Source organism: Monodon monoceros, unplaced genomic scaffold (genome assembly GCF_005190385.1).
Source record: "Monodon monoceros isolate NGI ecotype Baffin Bay Population unplaced genomic scaffold, NGI_Narwhal_1 Super_Scaffold_21, whole genome shotgun sequence".
Lineage (NCBI taxonomy): Eukaryota > Metazoa > Chordata > Mammalia > Artiodactyla > Monodontidae > Monodon > Monodon monoceros.
In genome coordinates this window covers 88541025-88546632 of record NW_021703778.1, presented here as the reverse complement: position 1 = coordinate 88546632, position 5608 = coordinate 88541025, and the positions used below count along the sequence as shown (strand labels likewise).

Genomic DNA, 5608 nt, shown 5'->3' with positions numbered 1-5608 from the left:
TTTTGTTTTTAGTATCACTATGAACTATGGGTTTTAACACATTTGGTGTGCTTCAACCCACTGCAATTATTCTTCATTTTGAAATGCATATTGTCCCTTGGGACTTCCCTGGTGGCGCAATGGCTAAGAATCTACCTGCCAATGCAGGGGACATGCGTTCGATCCCTGATCCAGGAAGAGTCCCACATGCCGTGGAGCAACTAAGCCTGCGAGCCACAAGTACTGAAGCTGGTGTGCTCTAGGGCCTGTGGGCCGCAACTACTGAGCCTGCGTGCTTCAACTACTAGGGCCCATGCACCTAGAGCCTGTGCTCCATGCTCCGTGCTCCACAACAAGAGAAGCCACCACAATGAGAAGCCCACGCACTGCAATGAAGAGTATCCCCTGCTTGCCGCAGCTAGAGAAAGCCCACGCGCAGCAAAGAAGACCCAACGCAGCTAAAAATAAATAAATAAATAAAATAAAAAATAAAGAGGATCCAAGTACATTTTAAAAAAAGAAAAAAGCATATTGTCCCATCGTTGAGCTGTGGAAGTCCTTTCAGATTAGCCCCAGATTTCTCTTGACATGATTCCAGTAGTCTTGGATAGCTTCCTTGCTTTCTGATATAACAAGATGTTCCAGGTTCATCTTGTTTATTTCCTGCCTCCGATCTAGAATCAGATGTTTCTGATATAACAAGATGTTCCAGGTTCGTCTTGTTTATTTCCTGCCTCAGATCTAGAATCAGATGTTTCTCTAAGAAGTCTTAGTTCATTTAGTAGTAAGTGGCATTTAAAGACCACAATTTGGATGGTTGGATGCTTGTTGCTACTGAGTTGGTCACTGTTTGCCTTTTTCTAACTAAATGTAGGATTTCAGGGATTTTATCCAACTTTCTTGATTTTATATTTGTATCTCTTTCTAGTATAATCAACATCTTGGTTCCTGATAACATTAGCACGATTTATTTATTTTCTTTATTCTATTACATATATAAAACCATTTCTGAAAAAACCCAATATTACTAACAAGATGGCGAATGAAAACAGTTTAACATTTTTTGCAGTTCATTTCTTTCCTTTGGGTATATCCCATAAAAATGTACGATTAAGAAGTATGCTACAGGGCTTCCCTGGTGGCGCAGTGGTTGAGAGTCCGCCTGCCGATGCAGGGGACACAGGTTCATGCCCCGGTCTGAGAGGATCCCACATGCCGCGGAGCGGTTGGGCCCGTGAGCCATGGCCGCTGAGCCTGCGCGTACGGAGCCTGTGCTCCGCAATGGGAGAGGCCTCAACAGTGAGAGGCCCGCGTACCGCAAAAAAAAAAAAAAAAAAAAAAAAAAAAAAAGGTGGGGGAGGGTATGGAGACGGATGGTGGTTACGGTTCCACAACATTATGAACATATTTAATATCACTAAACTGTACACTTAAAAATGGTTGAAATGGTAAATTTTATGTGTATTTTATTTCATTATTTATTTATTTATTTGGTTGTGCCGAGTCTTAGTTGTGGCAGGCGGGCTTCTTAGTTGTGGCATGCTAACTCTTAGTTGTGGCATGCATGTGGGATCTAGTACCCTGGCCAGGGATCAAAACCAGGCCCCCTGCACTGGGAGTCTTAACCACTGTGCCGCTAGGGAAGTCCCACATGTGTATTTTATCACAATAAAATTTTTTGAAAATAATATACAGTTAAACTATTATATTTTAAAGTCATTTGAAAGAATTCTACCAATAAACAGGTTAATTTATTTCACTTTGATTTTTATTTTTAGTGACTGCTTTCTTCATTTTGATTTTTTAATTGAGGTAAAATTTAAATACAGTGAAATGCACAGCCCATTTGTATACTTTGATGAGTTTTGATAAATATAAACATCTATTAAACTTATATACCAGTCAAGATATAAAACATTTTCCTCACTCCAGAGAGTTTTTCATGGCAACTATATTCTTATTTCTATCACTATATATTAGTTTTGCTGCTCAACAATTTTATATAAATGGAATCATGCAGTATGCAGTCTTTTGTATCCATCTTCTTTGCACCATACAACATTTTTGAGATTCATCCATGTTGTTGCATGTATCAGCTCAGTAGTATTCTTTTGTATACATGTTCCACAATTTATCAATTCACCTATTGATGGATATTTGGGTTGTTTTGGACCATTATAAATAAAGCTCCTATGAATATTCATAAATAAGTCTTTTTATGAACATACGTTTTCATTTCTCTTGGGCTGATATACAGGGGTAGAACTGCTGGGTCATAGGATAAGTATTTGTTTAACTTTATAAGAAACTGACAAACGGCTTTCCAAAATGGTTGTATAATTTTATACTCCCACTAACAACATATGAGAGTTTCAGGTGCTGCACATCCTCACTAACATTTGGTATTGTTAATGTGAAGTGGTAGTTCATCGTGTTTTTCAGTAAACTTTATACATCATTTATGAACAATAAAATGTGCCTGTTTTAAGTATAGAGTTTGATGAACTCCACAATGTATATATGTGTGTAACCACTACCATAATAAAGTACAGCACATTTTCATCACCCCAAATTCCCTTGTACCCCTTTGCAATCAGTTCCCATCCCCTCCCCAGCCCCAGTAACCACTTACTTGCTTTCTATCACTGTAGATACGTTTTGCCCATTCTATACAGAATTTCACATAAACTTATTCATGCAGTATGCACTTGTGGTGATCATGAATACGCATCACTGAAATCTTCTTTCAGAGAGTATATTTGGTTGGTGACCACATCTGCTGCCCCTCTGGACCTACTCCCACGTTTGCACCAAAGCCACACTTCCATAGGCAAATCCCAGCCAATGCCAGAGAACAACAGGGCTACAAAGGCAGGCCCAATCCTGTGATAAAAAGGATTCTTCCAACAGGTCCTTTGACTTGAAGATTCTTCATCTGCCTGGCCAAACCTTTTTGGGACCTATGCTGTAGGATAAGACTCTTCCTTTCCAATCCTCATTCCTTTCCTCTCTCTTTTCCACACGTCAGACCTGTATCTTGGTCTGAAGCTCTCTCTGCCTTCCCTTGATCTCTCTCTGTGGTGGTTTAAAATATATCCACAAATTCAGTGACACTCCCTTCAAAAGGTAGAGCCAATTTCCTTCCTCTTGAGAGTGGACTAGACTCAGTGACTTGCTTCTAATAAATAAAACAAGGCAGAAGTGATGATGCCTAACTTCCAACACTATGTCATAAAGAGGCATTATAGCTCCCTCCTTATTTTCTTGATTCACTTGCTCTGGGAGAAGCCAGCTGTCATGAGGATACTCAAGCAGACCTATGGAGAGTCCTACAAGGTGAGCAGTTGAGGTTTCCTGCCAACAGCCATGTGAATGAGCCATCTTGGAAGCAGATCATACAGCCTCAACCTCAAGCCTTCAGATTACCATAACCCCAACTGACATCATGACTGTAACCTCACAGGAAATCCTAAGTCAAAACCACCCACCTGGGCTTCCCTGGTGGCGCAGTGGTTGAGGGTCCGCCTGCCGATGCAGGGGACACGGGTTCGTGCCCCGGTCTGGGAAGATCCCACATGCCGCGGAGCGGCTGGGCCCGTGAGCCATGGCCGCTGAGCCTGCGCGTCGGGAGCCTGTGCTCCGCGGCAGGAGAGGCCACAACATGAGAGGCCCGCGTACAGCAAAAAAAAAAAAACAAAAAAAAAACCCACCTTATTTGCTCCTGGGTTTCAGATCCTTAGAAACTATGTGACATAATAAATGTTTGTTATTTTAGGCTGCTAAATGTTGGAGTAATTTGCTTCAAAGCGATAGATAACCAATATACTCCCCCAATACATCTCTTGCACATCTAATCACGTCTTGGTATCTATTTCTCAGGAGACCAAAAAATATTCTTTTGTGTTTTGTTTCTTTTATTTCAGCATAATGTTTTTTATTTTTCATATATGCTGTGTATATTTGTAGTTTCTTTTTATAGCTGAGTAGTATTCTATTGCATGAAGGTAACACAATTTGTTTATCCATTTTCCTACTGATGGATGGGTTGTTTCCAGGTTTTGGCAATTATGAATAAAGTTGCTATGAACAACTATCGCAAATCTCTTTGTGGATATACGTGTGTTGATTTTTCTTGGGTAAATGCCTAGGAATGGAATTTCTAGGTCATAGTGTAGATGTTTAGTTTTATAAGAAACTTCCAAATACTTTAATAAAGTCATTATAACGTTTTACACTACTATTAGCAGTATATAAGAGTCTTAGTTGTTCCACATCCTTGCTCACATTCGGTGTTATTGGTCTTTTAACTTTTGCCATTTTATGGATAAGTGATGTTACACTGTGGTTTTATTTTTTATTATTATTATTATTATTTTTTGGTTGTGCCACGCGGCTTGTGGGATCTCAGTTCCCTGATCAGGGACTGAACCCTGGCCATGGAATGAAAGCCCGAAATCCTAACTACTAGGCCACCAGGGGACTCCCCACTGGGATTTTAATTTGCATTTCCTTAGGACTAATGATGTTAAACACTTTTTCATGTACTTATTGGTCATTCGTATATCATCTCTAGTGAAAACCCATTCAAATTGCTTGGCCACTTTATAATTGGGTTGTCTTTTTTTATTGATTTGTAGATTTTTAAAAATATATTCTGGGACAGGTTATTTATCAGATTGGTCATTTTGATTTAATTTTGTTTTATACTTATGTAAACCATTTACATGATTCCAATGTCAAATTTACAAAATAAGATAAATTCTAAAAGTCTACCTTCCATCCCTGGCTGCCTTACAATCTGTTTCTTCTTTCCTCCTATAGACAACTTTTGAAAAGTTTTTCATTTAACTTTGGAGTCACTATTTACTCTCTTTCTCTCTCACTCCCCATTTGGGAGGCAGGAAATCAGATTGGCTCTACCTTTAAAATACTGTGTGTCTAGCATCCCACCATCTCCACTGACATTGCTCTGATCTGAGCTACATCATTGCTCACCAAGATTACTGCAAGTCCCCTGGCTGGATTCTCACTGTATTATTATTATTTTTAACCAGGGCGCCTCAGATCCCCAGGTGTCAAAGTCCGGCAGGCACTTCATCCTCAGGGGTGATCAGAGTCCAGTGCTGGACATCATGAGAGTGGTTTCCCACTTTAATCCTTACAACCTCTACAGTCTATTCTCAATACAGCAGCCAAAGTGATCCTGTAAAAATCTACATCAAACCATATCATTCCTCTGTTCAAATGCCTGCATATGTTCCCTAATTCACTCAGAGTAAAAACCAAAGTCCTAACAATGCCTACAAGGCCCTATGTAATCTGGCCTCTATTATCTCCAATCTCATCTCCTATTCCTCTTTCTTTCACTCCTCTGCTCCAGCCACAGTGGGCTCCAGCTATGCCTTGAATATACCAGGCATACCCCTACCTTAGGGACCTTGTACTGGCTATCCTCTCTGCCTACAAGACTCACTACCAGATACCCAAATGGCCAACCCCCTTACTTCCTTCAAGTCTGCTTAAGTCTCACCTTAATAAGGCTCACCCTGACCAGCCCCTTTAAAATTGCAATCTTTCCTGCCCCTTCACCATTCTTCCCCATCACCACAGCCTGCTCCAGCATTCTCAA

The 5608-nt window shown here is 40.3% G+C and overlaps 1 non-coding gene across 1 annotated transcript; it reads right to left on the bottom strand.

The window, feature by feature from the left end:
• Nucleotides 1-5032: 5032 nt before the first annotated feature.
• On the bottom strand, nucleotides 5033-5121 carry LOC114905425. Its single transcript, XR_003796251.1, has one exon. It is a non-coding gene; the product is annotated as a small nucleolar RNA SNORD88 (small nucleolar RNA).
• Nucleotides 5122-5608: the final 487 nt, after the last annotated feature.